We start from the raw sequence: 21,595 nt of genomic DNA on the forward strand, positions 1-21,595 counted from the left end.
TGTTGGTTTCTTAACTTTCACTTTTCTGTCTGACTTTGCTTTATAATTTGTGATTAGGCTTTGCCGCTAAAGGTTTCATCTTGTTTCTGGTTATTGACTATGTTTCATCCCCTAGTCCTCTTCCAGCTTTCAGACAGAACAGCTGAGACTGAAAGCATTCAAATAATAATGAAATAATAACATTTTTACAATAAGCATATTAATGAAGTTATTATTTTAGATTATTTATTATTGTAGCAAATGTTAATGGTAATATAATTAAAATGTGTCATAATGACAACTATTCAGCATAATAAAATGAAACACTCATCTTACAGCTATTATTATTATTAGTCTGAAGTTAACAACAATATTATGCAATGATCCTTTTCATTGTATTGTATATATATAATTCAAAGTTGGCTCACTCACTCATCAACATCTGTTTAGTTTAAAGGCTAAAATTTGGCAGGATGGTATACATAGGGAAAGTAGGTATCCTCTAAAAGAAGACATTTTGATATTTCAATATTTAGGGGTAACCCCAACCCCCACAATATAAAAACTAAATATCCCAAAAATTAACACATTGACAGGTTTGATTGAAATTTCGTTGCATTACAGAAAATTAGCCAACCTTTGGTTTTTATATATTTGTTGATAGTAATATTATACCGAGTACACTATGCTAACGTGCTGCACAATACTGAAAGATGGCCAAAGACAAGGAGTAGCAGCCCCTCAGCAACTGTTTGAGATATGCCAGTGTATGCAAATGAATGTCTCTAACAGAAACAATTAGCGGTGCAGACAAACAGTATTACTGACCAATAGGATGGACTGACTAGTGAAGAAGGCTAAATGTCTTAGACAGGAATAAAGCACAGCAATGACATTTCCTGTGAAGACGGAGCTAGATAGATAGATAGATAGATAGATAGATAGATAGATAGATAGATAGATAGATAGATAGATAGATAGATAGATAGATAGATAGATAGATAGATAGATAGATAGATAGATAGATAGATAGATACTTTATTAATCCCAATGGGAAATTCACATTGAAGCTATGAAGGAAGGAGGGATGTTCTGCTAAAAAACTGTTGCTTCCTTACACAATGCCTGTTTTAATCTGTATATTGGTTTTGATCAATTCAATTGGAACTCCTTTTGATTGATAATATAATAATTCCTCACCTATTTGTAAAGGTAAATGAAATTATTCATTGTGTAAATATGATACTGGTACATTAGGTTTGAAAATTCAGCATCAGATTGCCCAGTTTGTAGTGAGCCAGTGACCAGATACTACATTTTTCTCATATAACAGAAATGGTGACAAATACAATTTTTTAATGTTTTAAATGATATGCGATATCCCTTAACCTATATTAACACTTATGAATGTTTAGCTGCATCAGATGTTTTACAAGTGTATGTGATGTTTGCAGAAATGCTATATTATTTGCTATATATGGAGTAAACAGTCATCCAGTTAAAAGATTGCGATTCAGAAAAGCTTCATGTGGAGGCCATTTTGATGCCTATTGCTAGGAAACCTATTGCTAATATTGATCTTGCTCAACTTCAAAATTAGTTTTACCAAACATTGCAATTACTGTAGGTGCATTCTCTTACTTATCTGATGTAAAATTATCAAATTATAATTATAAAGTACCAAATTATCTCAAAACTATACTAACGAAACAGAGAATCATAAGCTCCATACTAAATATACAAACAGATTCAGACCAAATCAATTAAAAAACCCGTGGCTAAATATGCTCAAAGGAAACCCCAACAGCAACAGGTTGCAGCTGCTAAATATATACAATAAACTTGCTGTTTCTAATTATATCCGTAAACATCCAGAACTTCACAGAGCTGCTGTTAGTAAATATACCTTAAAACATGTTGATATGAACATAGATATTTATATTCAACATGTAGATCAAAAAAAATATTTACTTTGGCTCAAACATTGCAATATGTATAATCATAATTCACACATTTATTATGAATCTAATAAAGAAATTCTTATAGGGTACATGAATTTTAAATGACCATTTGTTGTGCACTGGAATGGAGTGACGAATCACCTGAAATATGTGCTAAAAATAGAAAAATCTAATTATTACCTTTTGGAGACTTACCAGAGCCTATTAAAAGTTTAGTATTTGGTTTATGCTCTGACTCATAATATTTTATCAGTACTATAAGAAAATATGATAACAGTTTAGTATAAGTGCTGTGAAAATGCATCTATTACTTTTTTATTCTTGTGTAACAAGACCTTAACCAAAGCTTCTTTTGGTCTTCATAGCACTTCTAAAACCTCAGTAGATGGGTTATTCATGTATGGTCTGTGTGGCATATTAACATGATGGTAAAATTACTTGTTAATACGAAGGATTTACAGGGCTTATACTAACTATGTAATATCAAGAGAAATGTGTCTTAGTTAAGCCACCTCATTATTTTTGCAGTACCTGAACTAAAGTGTTACCGAAAATGTAATAATCCATTTTAAATGATATCAGTTGGTGCAGAAAGAATAATCAAAGGCAATGTTATGCCAATTTTTTTATGCCAAGGACAAGGACAGGTGTATAACCATTGTCTTAGGAAATTTTCCAGGTGCAGAAGGGTAACACAACTAGTACTCAATAAGTCAAATTTTCTAAAGCTGAGGAGAAAGTGTAGCCTTACAGTTCCATTAAGAATTATTCTTAACAATTCCAGAGGACTTCCTAATATGGTGGCAGTTTTTTCCTTCCTTTTCCTCAATATCTCTTCAGTCATAATTTCTCATTTTCTGGAGTCATTGTCACTGAGAAGAACAGCATAATAGAAGAATAAACTCTGAATATGTTGAGCCACTCCTTTTTTTAAATAAAAATGTTGATGTTAGAAAAACAAGGTTTTTCTTTATTTCCATACATTTCCAACTGTAATTTTACAGTTATTTGCTAGGTAAAATTATAGAGGTTGCTAAAGGACCATGCAGTTTATTTTATTTTTAGTAGGAAACTGTATTCCGATTATCTGAACTGTTGTTTCTCCAAACAACTTACTTACTTTTTTTGTTGAGATTCATACAAAATTAGATATCATACTGTGTTGTTAATCTTTTGGCACAATATTGAGTCTGTTTTAGAGCACTAAAAGTTTGAGAACACTTAAAAGAAAAACAAACAAACAAAAAACATTTCCATTGGATACAATACTTGAAAGGGTTTTCTTATTTTGCATAATGAGTTTAAATATTTTCATACTAGAATTATGATTTCAGCTTTGCTTACATTAGGAGAATCAAACAGAAATACTTATTACTGTATTATTATTTCATGGTGACCAAGTAGCATCCTAATTGAATAAAGCTGTTGCAATGATTGCTAGAGATCACAGTCACATATTCTCATTGAACATTAAAAAATCCTCATACTTTTCAAGACTTTGCTCTACCATAATGAACTAGAAGGCAGACAATATATATCCCTTACAAAACCTTCTACAGATCTTCAAGCTACAGAGCCTTCTCCAGGTCCATCCACAAAATACACATGCACAGGACTGCACGAGTAGTTTCAAGAAGCCGCCATATGAATCACAGCCAGCACAAAATCTGCAATCCTCATCTTGAATCTAATGTACTGTAAAAGTATTGATTAAAGCTAAGCGCTAAGCACCCTTGTACAGGCTTTTGCAGGAGGAGGAATGCCATTTTTCTTTAGCTGTAATGCATCCTTTTTGTTCCCTCTGTGAAAATGGGGACTGTCATCCCAGGTTGGGCATCCAGAAGCACTGTTCCAGCTTTCCACACAACTAGCTAGAAAAAATAAAGCAAGAAATCCCAATAATATCCAGTGTTTCTAGTATATTTGGGCACGATCTTTTCCATTCCTTTAGCCATGGCACTGAGACACCTTCCACTTAAACAGAACCAACTAAAGGAGACTTTTCTTTGTCACCCATGTTTTGGAATTACTCGAGATGTTAATTCCAGCTGCTCACAATACCCCAGAAGAGACAAACATTTTTCACAATTTATTAATGTCCCTTTAGTCATAGACTGATTTACCAAGATGTCACTAAAACTAATCTTGTATGGCCTTAACTTCAGCCATGTCAACAGCCTCCACCTTTTTGCCATCTGGTTTAATTTAATATCTTTGCCTGCTTTTGGTATACTCCATCATGTCCAAGAATTGCTAACATGATTACTAACCACCATATCTCTGTGCGGCTGTCTAAATACCACTCCTATGATGACTGAAATAGCACACACTTCCTTTCAGCATACCACAGCAAATGTTTACTAGTAAGAGCACATTCATTGAGTTCTTTTGGCTTCTTAGCAGTGTACAGTGATGGATGAACAGCAGCTAACACAATCTGACACTTGCCATCTGAAATATTCCATCGTTACCAATTTGACCGTACATGCTGCCTAAAAGTCTGTAAACAATTTAACAATATTAGTTTGGATTGCTTTGTCATGTAACAGCTGAAATTTATGATCCAATTTTGAAAAAAACAAGCATCTACCACTATATAAAAGTAATTTCCATCTAAAAATATTAGATTTTCACTGTTTGATTTATTGTGATTAAGCTCTAAATCACAATAAACTAGCTTACAGCCACTTGTTACTTTATTTATGTTGCATTAAGCAGTTATTAAGGAAAACAAATTAAACCTATTAAGTGACAAGTGAAATTAATTCACTGTATTTGGTGAAAGACATTTTGGTCTTTAATAAAAATCTAAGTGCTAAAAACAAAACAAAAAAGGGTTTTACCATGGTTTTCGCAGCCTGAATAATGCAATATATATACAGTATATACTTTATTAATCCCCAGTGGTTAATTGGCACAAGGTCAGTCATTGTGCAGCAGCATGTTGGAGCAAAATTTCAGGTTAAGGGTCTTGCTCAAAGGCCCAAAAGAGTAGGATCCTTTCTGGTACTAACAGGCTTTGAACCGACAACCTTCCAGATACCAGCACAGATCCTTAGCCTCAGAGATACCACTCCAACCTATAAATATGAATAGGATTTGGGAATAATTTTGTTTCAGGTTTATATTATATATTTTTCAATAAGCAAAATTTGATTTGCAAGAAAAAAAAAAGATTGCAAACCACCTCTCTGTGCTATTAGATATGCTAGTCTTTTAATGTAGGTATTTAGGGTCATCAAGTTGTATGTCTGTGTTGTTCATAATGGTTTGTATTGTGGCACAGTAGCAGTGTTGATCGTTAAAATTCTCCAAAGTGTTTTACATAGTGAATGTGCTGTGTTAGCCAGTTTAACCATAATTTTACAGTGGCAAAATAATAAGTTGCCCTGGGTTGTAACTCAAAACACAGTTCTCAACAAAACGTTGGCAGATGTCCGAAATCACAGCAAATCTGTCATTTTTCACACATTCTGTACGGGTGTCTTTGTTGTCAAAGTGCAAATGCCACATAATAGTCTGATAACGGTCACAGGGCATCGTATGTTTGATTGCCGGTACACAAATAGTTCTGAGCAGGTATCAACCACAGCACCAACTGTGGTCATCGTTGCTCTTGTGAAAAGAATGGAGATAAATGCCATCAACTCAGAGAGGGAGAAGCAAATTTGTTGTACCACGTGAACATCACTGACAGAATAAAACTGAATAATTAATAAAAAGCCCTAACTTTTAAAAATAGCCAAAATTTACACTGGGTGTTGCAGACTCAAATCAAATGTATGTTTTTATTATTTTATAATAATAATAATAGCAGCTCACTACTCAAAACGAGGAGTATCCGGACTCGAACCTGCAACCTTTTGATTATAAAGCAGCAGTTTTAACTCTGCACCATCCAAGAAGACATAGCAACTTTGTTGTGATTGACATTTGGGTTTGGGTTTGTTGACAGCAACATGTAAATTGAATGATTTTTTTTTCTTTGGTTATATTTGGACTTTATATACTTCACAACATTATTACTATAAAATGGAAAAAGTTTCTGTTTTAGGTATGTGTTTGTGTTCAGCATTTCTTGCCTCACATTTCCTGTCATCCTATACTTACCCAGATCATTGTAGACAGGGAACACACATGAAATGTATGTATTCCAAATAACAATATATTATTTACCCTGTACAACTGCAGGCACCTCTCACCCAGATAAGGAGACTTGAGATTGGAGAACTTCAACTGTGTCGGTAGGGGGATGGGATAGCAGGCTGCTTGCTGCTTGTGCTGATCGACACATTTGCAAAACAAAAGACACTGATGGAGAGGTGCGAAGGAATTTAAGGTGGGCTTGGGATTACAACTTTTTTGTAGGGTTCAGGGATTCTAGTGTTAATGGAGCCCTCCCCCTCTCCAAGTCAGAAAACATATGAGATCCTGTGAAATATTAATAATAAAGAAAACTTACTATTAACATAGCGTTTCCATCTTCTTGATGGAAGGAAAAAGTGTGAAATATCTGCACAAATAGATTAGAAGCAAAAAAGATGTTCCAGCTGTGTGAACCCATGACTGTAGCCTTCTTAGCGTTAGACCTGAGCATTATTTGGGCTGCGAAAATCATGCTAAAAGCATTAGTCCCGAGTTTCTCTCTGTCAACTGTATAGATGCATCTTCCATAAGCATTAGAACCAAGAATTGCTCAGGATGTAAAAGTGCTGTCAGTGCTGCCATTCTTTGGAGAAATTGTGTCTGAGTGTAAGTTTTCACTAATTATGAAATGTGTGCACTTTACCAACAATGAAGACTTTGATGAGAATACCCATCCAGCAACCAAGATGAAGAAAATTTGGGAGATATACCAGGAGATTGAAGTAAAATTTTGGAGCATTTACATTTAGGACTGTGATATCAGTATCAATGAAAGTCTCATGGCTTATAAGGGCAGACTGTCATGGATATAGTACATCGCGTCAAAAAGAGCAAGATTTGGCATAATGCTTTACAAGCTTTGTGAGTCTAAAACTGGATACATTTGGAATCTGGTTCTGTACACAAGGAAAGGGACAAAGTTTGATCTGAAATACGATCAGTACGATGTTGCTATGTCATCGGTGCTGACTTTGATAGATGCTCTGCTGGATCAAGGTTACTGTGTAATCATGGACAATTTTTATACTTCGCTAGAGCTATTTGACATCTTGCCACAATGAAAGACTGTTGCATATGGAAGAGTACGTCCTAACCGTGGTGGCATACTTGAAGACTTTGGCAGAGCTAAATTACAGTGAAGTGTGCTAGTAGCTTGGCAAAAGGGTAAAGTGCTTCAGCTGAAATGGATGGACCGTATATATGGCCCCTTCGGGTGTTCCTCAAGTTCGGGGTGAAGGTTCATCATCTCTGCCTCTGCTCTTTTATTGGCGGGGAAATGGCACACCCCCTCCAGCCCCATACCTGCTATTGGGAGATTTCCTTGCTCCTCTGAAAGGATCACCGTGCTGGGGAGCTCCTCCGGGCTCTCGTACTCCGAACGTCATTCGGAGTCAAAGAAAAGACCCAGGTCAGCCTTGCTCTCTCCTGAGCTTACTCCACCGTCACGCCATGGACACATTTCGTCCGGCCACCAACAGGAGGCAGATGGACGAAAAAGCAGAGCAACATTCTCTGGGCTTCTCAACTGAGGGCCCGTCACCTACCTCCCATTGTATCCTGTGGTGTTGGCCGGCATGGAGGCATCTAGCAGCTGGCCTTTGAGTCTGCCTGGACCGTCTCTTCCCCATCAGCGCAGTGTCCTTCGGGGTCTCTCAGTGGTTCTCTTGCGGCTTGTGCAGGTGTGTGCCTCACGCTGCAGCCGCGGGAGCGCGCTCTCCGTGCTGTGCTGCGCGTGCTTTCCCGCAGCTGTGTCGGGTGCGTGCTCTAAATGCTGCTGTGTCAAGCATGTGCCTCGCGCTGCTGAACTTTGCTATGCCGGGCCTTCACACAATTTTTTTATGCAGGTCCTGGCCCAAATGGACGGACCGGAATCCTGCTGACTATGCCAGTGTGAATTAGACGCTATATAGCACCCGACCCGGCACAGACTGATACAGAGGCACGTGTAAAAAACACAGAGACTTTAATTTTCTTCACCTGTGGGGCACTTCCCCTTGAACCCCATAGGCAATACACAGTCCCAACAAGCACTTTCAAAGCACCACAACACTCCCGTTTTGCACCACCACTCCTCCTTGGCAACCTCATCCTCTTCCTCTTGATTCTGGCCACTGAGTGGTGGTGGCTGGCCCCTTTTATAGCCCACCTGGTCCCAATTGCACTTCCGGGTGGGGGTGAAGATTTGTCCAGCTGGACTGTGGAATCCAGGCAGCACCCCGTAGCAGCCACCCCAGCTCCCAACCAGGCTGTGGAGGACTCCATTTCCCATGGAGCCCTGTGGGACGTTCGGGAATTGCCATCAGCCAGGGAGGCTGCCACCAAGCATCCCGCGGGAGGTATTGAGCTGCCCATGGTTGCTCCCCCGGAACATATGCAGCAGGGATGTCCCGGCTGGGCATGGGACCCGGCCGCCCGTCACAATATACATATATAATATATATATATATATATATATATATATATATGTACTCTATATACGATGACACTGAATTAAGCTTCTTCTAACATGTATACCAACACCATTATGGTCTAACTATTGGATTTGAATACTATTGATTGATGCTCACAGCATCCTAAGAAAAATATTCCAGGTCAGTAAGTAAGCAGCTTTTCTTAAGACTTATCATGTCTGCTCTTTGGCTCAGAAGCACGTGGAATACAGACACACTGTGCAGCTTTTACAGTTCTCTTCACAGCTTCTGCCAAAAAAATGTGTGAGCACTTTTTTTCAACATAACAAAGTTTAACTTTAGCAAGAAATACAGTATATCTAAACAAAAAAGCAGACCCAGCATTCCAGGCGTTTTGTAACATATGGAAAAATAAGATCTGGTCTCTTGCAGAACAAATAAACAAATGCCCTTTTTTAAACAATAAAAGGCATGAACTCTAAAAATTGTACAATATAAGCAGAAAATGCTTCTGTTTTACTTACCAGGGATAAAAAAGATCAAGCTTTAAATGTCCAAATGAAGTTTTTTTTGTTTGTTTTTGTTAAAAGCCACATTTACTTAATTTAAAATTATTATAGTATGACTTATTCATATATGAGCCCTGTTGCAATACTGAAAATAAATATACAATCCTTGTATATATTTTAGGCTTTTCATATGTAAACTTGTGGCCTATACTACACTTTGAATAAAACATTCTCATTTTCTGAAACTTAATAGTCCCTATTCAAAGTTGCCTGCAATTTTCTAGTATTACAGTAATTTTTGCTTTTGCACTGGCTGAACATATTGCAGCTGGCTCATGTCATAACAAATTTCAATACCCTTTTGAAATCATTCTGAAGAGATCACAGATCGTTTTAATAAACATTCATACAGACATTCCATAATAGTCTTTTTCTTGCAATATTTCAATTGCTATTTAATTATTAAATTAGTAGTTTTACTTTGCCATGCAATTACAAACAATCATCCATCTAATAATACTTTTCCATAATTGATAAGTTACCATTACTTATTTGCAATATGAGAATGTGGTGTGTAAAATGCTCACTATTGAAAATACCCTTTTGAATGTCCTACAATTTTAAGATCATAATCTATTATAGCATTGTTTCTCAAGCTTTCTAGTGTTGCAACCCATTTTTTTCCATGTAAGTGTTTTCTCGAGCCACTAATTGTGGTCCCCCTTAGTGAATTTAGTGTGTTCCTCTTGGGTGGGAAGTCAACCTTCAGGAATTTAGTACTTCCATTAGAGCCGTTGTTTGGGGAGATGGGGGTTTCATAGAATACACCTTTATAACATTTTTTATTACATTATTTTTTGTTGACTAATGCAGTAATACTTTTAAAGTAATATGTTTACAGCTTTTTGTGTTTCGATGGATAGTAGAGCTTTTAATTTTACTTTTTGTAATGAATACATTAGTTTAATTTAAATGATAGTGTAACTAACAATCAACGATATTAGACATTCTAAAAAAAACCTCTCACTGACAAAAAATACAATGATGACACCATTCTCCAAGGTTTTGTTTCTCAGCGAATAGAAAGTGCATGAATTTTCAAGCCATAATGCTACATTTGGCTTTATCTTCAGTCTGGCATAGTTGCCAAGTGTGACTTGCACAATTCCTGTTTGGTCGAAGTGAAACCAGCTGAAATAAGCCTGGCTTTTCATTTTAAATGAGTCCTATTCAATGGGCACAATTCATGGAATTCTCCTTACATATGGGTATTCCCTAATGATGACTGAATACTCTCGCTGTCAATAATCAACTTTTCATGCAAGCAACAATCCATTATTGTTTGTGAGTGCATGCTCAATAAATAGCTTGTTGTGTATGTAACACAATGTTATTCTAAAATAATTGTTTACACAAGTTATGCAAAACAGACAGGCTTAAAAAAGAATAGAGAATCCATTTGAATGAACTTCAGTACAACATTGTACAGTATTTTATACAAGCAAAAGCCAGATAACATCTGTAGCAAATGAGGATAAAGCATATTTATTCACTTTAGAAAGCAACATGAAAACCATTGAAACTAAGAAGATTAATGAGAAACAAACATAATGTTGATAAATGCAGTCTTTATCATATACAAAATTAATTTAATTGAATGGAGATGACTACGGTGAATGTAAAATGGACCCTGTGGTTAAAACTGGCTCTAAACTAAACTTAGCCAAGCAATTCAAGGAGGCAATTAAAAAGCCAAACATGATGCAAAAATACATAACCAGAGGCATGAAATACACACTGGGGGATTTTGTAAATATTTTATCATGCACAAATCAGGGCACACTGAAAGGTTCAGTAAAAAAGCTTTTAGGATAAGACATTGGATGATGGTTTTAAAATATAATGTTTGTATACTATTGGGGAATCAATTGCTGTACTTAAATATGAATTAAGTAATAAAGAACACATATGTTTACACTTAATTATCATGATTATATACTGTATATATGAGTATATTATAATTATATGTATTTTTTATACAAAGCTGTTACACAATATGAAACCTGTTGTTTACTCCCATTTAGCTCAGCGTTCACCACTGATGGATTCAAAAATCAGAAACACAATGCTACAGGCCATCTGGTGATTCTGGTGCTTACTTTTAACATTGTGCCAAGAGTGACATCCTCACATTATATCATGGTGATGAAAACCTTTCTAACTGACTTGTTTGATCTTCAGGTGCTTTGTAATGATAATCTGCCTCTAGTAAATATGGAAATTTCTGCTATGAATAAAGTACAAAATAAAAACATTATCTTAATATTTTTCATATGAATTTATTGGGCACACTTAAACTACACATCACTTTACACTCAATTCCATGACACAATATGCATAATGGAAGCTAAGATTGATACAATAATAATAAGAACAGGATCCACTAAGCAAACATTCTGGTGCTTATTTCACCTTGCTCTTATTTTTGTGAATTTCAATTTCAGTCACTCCTAATTGCCAGAACAGTGGGGTTACTATATCTTGTAAAAAAAGATCAGCTGTCACAACAGCCTTAAAAATGCAGTAAGCCTACCATTGAGTTCTGTCAGTCACTGTGAGGCCTGAAAAAAACTATTTTACATATCAACGTAGCTGCTTAAACTCATCACAGTCAGATATCTTTCTCTGTCCATCTGGACGGAGTAGAATTATTAATTTAGAGACCATCTCAGGTAAGATTAGGTTCCTAAAGAATGTAATAAAAACTACCTTTGCTGCCAAGCCTGTAAACTAATCTCTTCTGTATTTATTTCTCTTTTTTGTTTTGTTTACTAATGGCTTATCTGGTATTTTGCAAACACTACCCTGTCTGAAATAAGGGAACTTAGAACACATTTAGGAAGAATAAAATTACATGATTTGATTATGTATCGTGATGCTTCATGAACTGGAACGTCTGCACACACTCAAACTCTGGACACCAGTAACATACCCAACTACACCAGTGGTGGAAAGTGGGAGCACAGAATTAAGGAAAATTTTCAAAAAGAATTCTTTATTCTAGTGCCAGCAACACAAAAAATGTAATATCATGCACTTAAATGTAGTTTCTCTGCACTGACACAAAATCAATATACATACAACAAAAAACTAAAATAAGTGATGGTAAATATATACAGTATTTACAACGGCTCAAAAACAAACCATCAGACAACTCTTTACATGTTTCTCTTCTCCAGCTCTTTTACCTTTAACTTACCCCATGCCCTTTCAATGATCCACTCATGCTAATTTATGACACAGGTAAGCTCCAACTCTTTCTATTCTTCACTATCTCCATTGGACCTCTTTCAGACATTTTACCCTACCCCTGTTTTGCGTAAACCATCAAGAAAGGGTTTATAGAAACAAACAGATTAATGGATCCGGACACTCCTGACGTGAAGAAATGATTGAGCTGCTTTTGTATGTCAGCTTGTATCCCTTCAGCTCTAACTTTTACAAGTACCATACATTTGCAGAGGATGTTACCAACTCACATTAAATTTATGTTTTTATTATATGATAATAATAATAATAGCAGAGACAACATGGGATTCAAACCTATTACATCAGAGTTGTTAATGGTAGTTTATTCACTGTGCCATCTACACAGATCCTTAACAGAGAAGTGTTAGCACTGTGACAACTGGTTATAAATGAAATGTGCAAACACACACGTATGTGAACGTCTTTTACTTTGTTCTGACCGATAGTTGAGCAAGTCTTTTTCTTGAATAAAGGCATATTTGTTTTGTTACACCTTTTGTGACAGTGTTTCTTGCATATTTGGCCTTCAGTTTTCATAAATCCTAAAATTCACGTCAAAATTATGTCGTTATTAGTATAACATCTTCTTCTTCTTTCAGCTGCTCCCATTAGGGGTTGCCACAGCGGATCATCTTCTTCCATATCTTTCTGTCCTCTGCATCTTGTTCTGTTACACCCATCACCTGCATGTCCTCTCTCACCACATCCATAAACCTTCTCTTAGGCCTTCCTCTTTTCCTCTTCCCTGGCAGCTCTATCCTTAGCATCCTTCTCCCGACATATGTTACTAGTATAACATATGAAAACATTTTCTGTTTTAGTTGTGTGTTCAGCATTTGTTGCCTCGTATTTCCTCTGTCATTCTATCCATCCATCCATCCATTTTCCAACCCGCTGAATCCGAACACAGGGTCACGGGGGTCTGCTGGAGCCAATCCCAGCCAACACAGGGCACAAGGCAGGAACCAATCCCGGGCAGGGTGCCAACCCACCGCAGGACACACACAAACACATCCACACACCAAGCACACACTAGGGCCAATTTAGAATCGCCAATCCACCTAACCTGCATGTCTTTGGACTGTGGGAGGAAACCGGAGCGCCCGGAGGAAACCCACGCAGACACGGGGAGAACATGCAAACTCCACGCAGGGAGGACCCGGGAATCGAACCCAGGTCCCCAGGTCTCCCAACTGCGAGGCAGCAGCGCTACCCACTGCGCCACCGTGCCGCCCTCTGTCATTCTATATTTACACAAATCATTGTAGACAAGGAACACACATGAAATGCATGTATTTCAAATCACGGTATTTCATTACCTATATAATTCCTTACAAAAGCATCACCAGATAAACACTTCAACATGGATTTGAACTGTTAGGATTGCAGCAGGGTGATGCATTTATCTGACTGAATGGGGGGTGGAGGGTGTAGCAGGCTACATTCGGCTAATCTGTACATTTGTAAACAAAAAGTGGGCTATTAGCACAGTGATAAGGAGCTACGAGCTTCTTGGTATATGTCAGGAAAATTTAAAGAGGTCAAAGACAACGAAATAAATCGTAAGCCTCAGGGATTCTAATGTTAAATGCTAAAGCACTCTTAGGCCCAGTAGCGCTTTGATTCTGCAAAGTTTTATTTTTAATGGAAAAAAAATGTTAAAATTTTAAATGCAAACATATGTAAACAGATACTTAGTGCCAAGATTTTTTTCTTTTTTTTTTAAATGTTCAAACTGTTTTTGGCTATCTGTACTTTTTAAGGGGCAGGACAGTAGGTATTTACAATCAGGATGCCAGGCTGATTGGCTGTTAGTGAGAATGAAAAGTTACAGTTGTCACTGGGCAGAGCACTGGGAGTTATAGTACCTAAAAGATGCCTGGTGGTTCTAATGCTAATATCTAATAGAGTACTTAATAAGAGTGTAAGTTCACTTACATTTTTACAAAAGGTATGCAGTTTCTTCACACAAAATGATCACAGAACCACTTCCTTTACCAGTGTCTCTTGATTTATTAAGGGATATAAAGCCATTTGGTGCTTCCTCAGTTAAAGGTATAGCATCAGATTTAATAAGCCAGGTTTCAGAAGTCAGAGATCAAATTTTGTTCTTAGAAGAATGTTGTAAGGAAATGGTTAAAATTGTAAAATGAAAACATTTTTTTGTATGATTTTCTACCTTTTTTCTTGATCTTAATTATGTTGTTAATACAGGTGCAACTGGCAGAAGACGTGATTTTAATTCTTGATCTAATTGTATTATCTGTCTTTTGATTATCAATTGATTTAGATATTGTTTTATGGCTCTGGGTTCCTGATGTCCTACAACAGGGTTTTTAGGTAGCAGCTACAGAAAATTATAGAAGGGGATAAAAGACAGCTTATGATTTAAGATTGCAGGTTACGGCCTCGATGATGCACTGATTAGTCAGCCAAGCAATTTTGCTGTCATATTTTGGGATAAAATAAAAGATCCTCTCTAGGATGGAAGATTATCTCACTTAACAAATCAAGGCCTTTTCCAAACATCTTAAAATTAAAAATAGATAAATGACTTTAGAAGAGTGACTGCTAGTACAGCACATTAAGTCATATGCACCCCAACAATGCCATGGGAGGAGGCTTTAGTCTGGAAAGGGAGAGATGCATGTCTCACTGTCAAACATAAGCACTACATAGAAGATGGACTCTAATTATGAACATAAATCCAAAAGGTAATATTGTGCAAGTATTTAGAGTACCTGGTTTATCTGGAGAACAGCTATGAAAAATAAAAGTTGGTATACAGTAATGAGATCCTTTTTAAACTGAGCACTGGCGGTAAGACCATTATGATGGAAGATTAATGAGAATGTCTCAGATTCATGTACCTCACGTTATCAGGATGATGTACAGGTTCAAAACCACCATGGGCAACTTGGCTGTATCAAGTTATCACTGTCAGTATCATGACAAATGACCTGGATAATTTAAGCAAGACAAAAATGTTATTTGAAAATCTTAGGGAATAACTTAAATGATTGTCTTCTAGGATGTTCTCCCTGTCTCACATGCTAGTTAACATAAAATTGAGGAGATAAGAAGCTTGCATATGTGACTCAAATCTTACTGTAAGAAATGTGTCCTGTTTCTAGAGCAACCTTTAAAAATGAGCAAATACAGAAAGGCCTAAAAGAAAAAAGTCAGGATAAAGTTTTAGATGTAGGATTAGGTGAGAAACAGTAGAGTAAATTCAAAGATAAATTTCATAAAATGTAGTTTCATTTCATGACAATAATCAGATACATTAAGTCACAAATCAACTCTGGATGAGCAGGGGAAACATGAAAAAAAAGAAATAAAGAATGGCAGCTTTGTAACTTTCATAAGAAAAACTATGACACTGTTAACTATAAAGCGTGTAAACATGAGAACCATACTGAAAAGAGGAATAAGGAATGCCAACAAACAGGTTAATAAGAATATTGCTACAAATACAAAACAAAGAGGAGGTGAGTCTTATCCACAGCAGCAATGGAAAAATAAAGTATACTGACAAGAAAGCAAACACACTTTTGAGGAGCTAAAAAATTAAGTTGTATATTAAATGCAGAAACTTGAGTGCACATTATACAGAGACATTTGGGTTTATGGTAAACTGAGAAAATTTGGCATAATTTGCCCACAGAAAAAATCATATATTTATAAACAGTGTAACAAAGACGCTATATTACGCCCAACCCAGCATAGATAGACACGGAGGCACATATATAATGCACAAAGCCTTTATTTTTCTTCACCCGTGGGTACACGTCTTCCCCATGACCCACAGGCAATACACAGTCCCAGAAAGCACTAGTCCAACACAGCAACAACCTTTCTTTTACCACCACTCCTCCGCAAGCATAGTCTTCCTCCTCCCAACCCTGGCTCTCTGAGTGGTGATGGCTGGCCCTTTTTATAGCCCACCCGGAAGCGTTCCAGGTGCTTAACCACCTGGTCCTAATTGCACTTCCAGGTGGGGCTGAAGATTCATCCAGCCTGGCTGCTGACTCCATGCAGCTCCCCCTGGCGGCCACCCGAGCCCCCAACCAGGCTGTGGAGGACTCCATCTCCCATGGAGCCCTGCGGGAGGTTGGAGAATCACCGTTGGCCAGGGAGGCTGCCACCAAGCGACCCGGGGGAGGTACTGAGCTGTCCATGGCAGCTCCCCCGGAACATAAGTAGCAGGGGCGTCCCTGCCGGGCATGGGACCCGGCTGTCCGCCACAACAGAAATAAAGGAACAATTTTGAACTAAGAAAAAATATTCTACTGCCTTAAAAAAAGAACATAAAATCTAACTTTGTGAAAGGAAACTTTAGAACAACCTGGTGCAAGCAGAGTGGCATAAAATATCTAAAATAGGTATGTTAAATTCAGATCCTGAAGGGACATAGTGGCTACAAGTTCTTTCTACTTAGTAACCAGTTTACTGCAGTTATTTTAATAAAGGTTATTTGCATTAATTTTAATAAACTTCTGGACTGTAATAGACTTGCTTTTTTTCTTAACTGGCAGCCATGCAATAAGGTGCCAGTCAGACATGCCAGACCTCTGCTTTTGTATCTTGAGGCTTAGTAATGATCCTTCTGCATGTTCACCCATGGAAAAAGTGTTTCAACTTTCACTTCCTCTGTAGTCAATTTCAATTCATCTTCTAGGTCTACACCAGAGGCCATGAGTGAGCACAGCATTACCGATCTAAGAAACTCACTAAATCATCCAATCTGTAGTAGTGAAGGGCAGTGTGTACCAAGGTGCAGGTACTCAGCACAAGCTTATGATCCGCACTTACTAGGAATTCCTCATTCATGGTTAACAATTCCAAGCTATTCAGAAATGGGGTTCAATCACTTACCAGCCCCACTTGCACTGGTAGACACACATTGATCTGTTTAGTGCAGCACACATACAGACCCCGGAGATATAAGGTTGTCACATACCTATTATTGCTACTTCATGAAAGGCCTCTAAGAATTTTTTTGTCCTTCTGTGTGTGGCCACGAATAAGCACAAGTAGACTGTGGATGTTATAAAATGGGTTACACTATTCTAGATATGGATAAGCAAATCCATAGGGAGGTATTAACTGACTTTAGTAAGCAAGGTAAAACTTAAACATCTAACAATAGCACTTTTACACCATGGACACTATGGTGCAACTAACTGTAAAAAAGGAGGGTGGCTGGAGCAGGCAATGTCAAAAACAGTGGACAACTGATCATTCATGCAGGATGTAGTTCAATAGGCAAGTACATGGTAATTGAATTTTATTAATGTTTAATTTAACTTTTTTTAATTTGTATTTTGAAACAGTGGATAACTGAATGTGGGGAAATAAGAACAAATTAAAAAGTTTGGTGTGAAAAACAAAAATGACAAAAAAAATAGAACAGACAAATTTGTACTTTGAAAAAAACTGGCAGGGAGATTAAAGAGTGTACATAACAGCAAAAAACAGCACTTCAAGCACAAAGATGTTCTTATTTTAACTTATATCAAATTATTATTACAATAAGTTAGAGAGGTAGCAAACACGAAGGGGCAGTTATACTGTGGAAAATGTTTGAAACTTGTTGGAATGTGTGAAAAAAAAATCATTTCTAGTGCTTTTAAAGGTAATCAAAATAATTAAAACGATAGAAATCTTGGCCAGTGTCATGAATAGAAGCTTAATTTTAACTATTGTTTATCTGACTTTGACACTGACCTGTTGCTTTTTGACTTTGTATTCTCCTAAAAAAGAATTCTGATTTTTCCCTAAACTAAGTTTTCCTTGTGTAAATAAAATTATGGTTTAAGCTTTGCATTTTTTAGATTATGCATATATCAAGAGTCTAGGTTACTGACAAATGGACTTGGCATGTGGAGTAGAGGGGCCTACTTCTAATGCAATGAGTAGACAGCGTACTGTAAGTCCCATAATATTTTCAGATGCCATTTTTCCAATAACAACTGTTTATTTTTCACCTCTACAAAAGGTTCTGAAATCAATCATGAAATTTCTGAGCTTCTTTGTGATTTATGTTTTGTATGTGAAAAAAATCTTGACGTTTGAAGGGGGTAGTGACAGTGTTGTCATTGGCTAGTTTACAGCCTGTTATGATATAAATGACAAACCTATATTATCCATGTGTGCAGATTTTTTAAATCCTTGCTTTCCTTGTTTAGTCTGTTTCATCTGTGCAGCAGTCACTTTTTAAAAAACAGGAAATTGAGTACACAACTTAATAAACATGAGTCAAAGTGAAAACATTTGCTGACTATGTTTTGCAAATGTTGATCTTTAAGAAATACTATTTATGGAAATATCAAAAATGTAGGAAGGCATCTTGCAGAGCAAAAACAGTTCTAAAAAAACTATTACAAATATAAAAAACATCAATACAAAAACAACACTACACTAAATTTGTCCATATGTATTACAGTGGTTCTCATGAAAAGGTCCTGTGGCATCTGCAGCAGTTCTGTGGTGTGGTGTGACATGGCAGGCATGATGTCCCCTTAAGCTTACTAACTGCAAAACACACTTCTGTTAGTACATGGTGGCAACAAGCCAGCAAACATTCTCTCCTTTGCTTGAAGAAAACTATATGATAATCAGCAGAGAGTGGGGATGGTAAGAGATATGTAGTTTTTTTTTAACAAAAATGCTGTAAGATGCTTGACAATTAAACTGCTGTAGCAAACTGTACACAGTTTAATGAATGTTCAGACACTGTGAATCATAGTCAGTGATTTTACAAAAAAGTTTGGCTGTTTAATTTTCTGCTTGATGTACACAAAAAATAAAGAAAATCATGAAATCATTATTATTATTAACTCTTTTAGGGCGGATGTCGACTTTTGTTGACAGGAGGGATTGAGGGCAAATGTCGACAAAAGTCGACATCCAAGGATAGAGGGTGACAATCAGCTGTTAATGGTGACAAAACTCACTGTCACGTCACAGGCATTCCCTCTCTGCTTGGAGGAATGTTAGACTCATTGACTCGGCAACTGATCCTTTTGTGTGCATGAGTTGCGAAATGTAAACAAAGACAAACAAAGGCAAGATGGCATCAACATCTCACGAGGGAGCGAAGCGAGTGCAGAAAAGAAAATACTCGTCAGACAATATTTTGCGCATTATCGCCAAGCCGGACTCTGATTTTTCAGAATAGGATTTTACTGACAGTGATCAGGAGATTGAGGAAGAGAGTGAGGTGCTGGCATCAGCTGATTGGCTGGCAGCTGAGAGCATTCGCGCTGCCGATGCACCTATGGCAAGGTTCGCTTGGGAGGAATACCCAGATATTGATCTGTGGGAGCCAAACTGGCTACCGGACTTCACAAGAAGGCACGGCTTGCTGCTGGACACAACGGATTACCAGCCGCTGGACTACTTCAATCTGTTTTTTCCTGAGGCAGTTTTTCAGCTGATATCAGATGAGACAAACAGGTATGCAGAGCAATGTTTTGAATCTCGGGATGCGCTTGCTCCGCATTCTCATTTTTCAAAGTGGAAACCCACAACAAAAGACGAGATGAAGGGCTTTGTGGCATTGCAAATAGAGATGGGACTAGACTGGCGATATAATTTCAGGGAGCATTGGTCCAAACGTGCTTTGTCCCCTGGTGGCTTTGGACAGGTTATGCTGCATGATAGGTACGTGCTGCTGCAAAGCTTTATTCACTTCTGTGATAACCAGAACCAAATCCCAAGGGGTGAGCCAGGCTATAACCCCATGTATAAAGTTCAGCCCCTGCTTGACATAGTGGAGCCAACATAAAAACAATTTTATCAGCCTGGCCTGTGTGCCAGTAGTTTGAAAAGGCTGAGAAGCGGTGTTACTTCAGAATCTAAACTCTTGTGTCAGAAAGAGTAATAATTTTCATTATGAAGTTGCAGATGACACAGCAAATGGCCTAAGTGAGGAAAGCACTGCACACCACAGACAAACAAATGATAAGCAGTGTTAGATCAACAAAGAGAGCACACCAACACAAGAAGAATCTTCCACTTGAACTCAGAACAGCAACAAAGCAACAACTCCACACAACATTGGACATTATCTTTAAAGACTTGGTAACATAACACTATGTATCTGTGCCAAGATACAACATAAATTATAATTGTACATAACCAATAAACAGCCAGCCTATTCCTGTTATATATATATTGCAACATTAGGGGGCTTTGCCTCCTGTTTGCCAACCCCTTCCAGCTTGTGCTACGTGCCAGCCACTTCACTTTCACCAAACAACAAATCTTTTAACTCTCACGGATACACCTCTTCATTGGGAAGAAACACTACTTTTCCCTGATAATAACATGAATTAGATGATCTACAAGTTTCCAACTTAAAAGTTTAAATCAGAACAATATATTCAATCTCTTTTTGCCGAGTAATAATTTTCATTTGTTTGTGTTAATGTAATCTTTACTATCACTTTTTTGAGACTTTTGAATTTTAGTACTTTCATTATCTCTAACCTGCTCTGCATATGTATCATGCCAATGTTTTTGAATTCTTTATGATGTTCTACTTTGTCATCTACTTTTTGTCTTTTATTTTCGGCCCCGGGCATAGTTAAATCTTTTGGCACAAAGTCTCGTCTTGCGGGACGTGAAAGTATCTCCGAAAAAGTCACGTCTCGTCCCAGGCTAAAAAGTCTCATTCCAGGATTTTTTTAATATAATAGAGAGATATATATGCAATTATCATATTTCTGTAATTCTTGTGTTTACCAATAACTTGTATTATTCTGCTTCTTAAAGCAACTGGTCTTCAGTTACCCTGATATATGTAACAGGTGGAGACCCACCTCCTACAAGAGGGAAAGGTAAGAAAAATAAAGTAGGAGTCTTACCAAATTATTTAATTGGTTACTGACATTGCTGGAGAGAAAACAGATAATTAATTGACAAAGCTGAATCTCTAATCACTTCCTAAAGACGCCAAGTGATGAAGCACATGTGCTTCACAAAGATGAGTGACATGTGACACCAAACCATAAGCCAGGAAACAAAAGATCAATTTCTTATGCTTATCATGAATAAAAATATCATTAAATGTTAAACATTTAAATTTGGTCTGAGATGGTGCTCCACTGGCAGAGGTGCTATTTAGCTTTTTTTATGATCTATCCAAGATATCCTGTATTTAGTCACTCTAAGAGACCAAGGGGTCAGAAGGAAAAGGATAAGGTAGCTAAAGGTACAGCAAAGTCTAAGCCAGTCTCAGACAAATATATCAGACAAACGTCTGTACCAGCAG

Source organism: Erpetoichthys calabaricus, chromosome 5, assembly GCF_900747795.2.
Source record: "Erpetoichthys calabaricus chromosome 5, fErpCal1.3, whole genome shotgun sequence".
Lineage (NCBI taxonomy): Eukaryota > Metazoa > Chordata > Cladistia > Polypteriformes > Polypteridae > Erpetoichthys > Erpetoichthys calabaricus.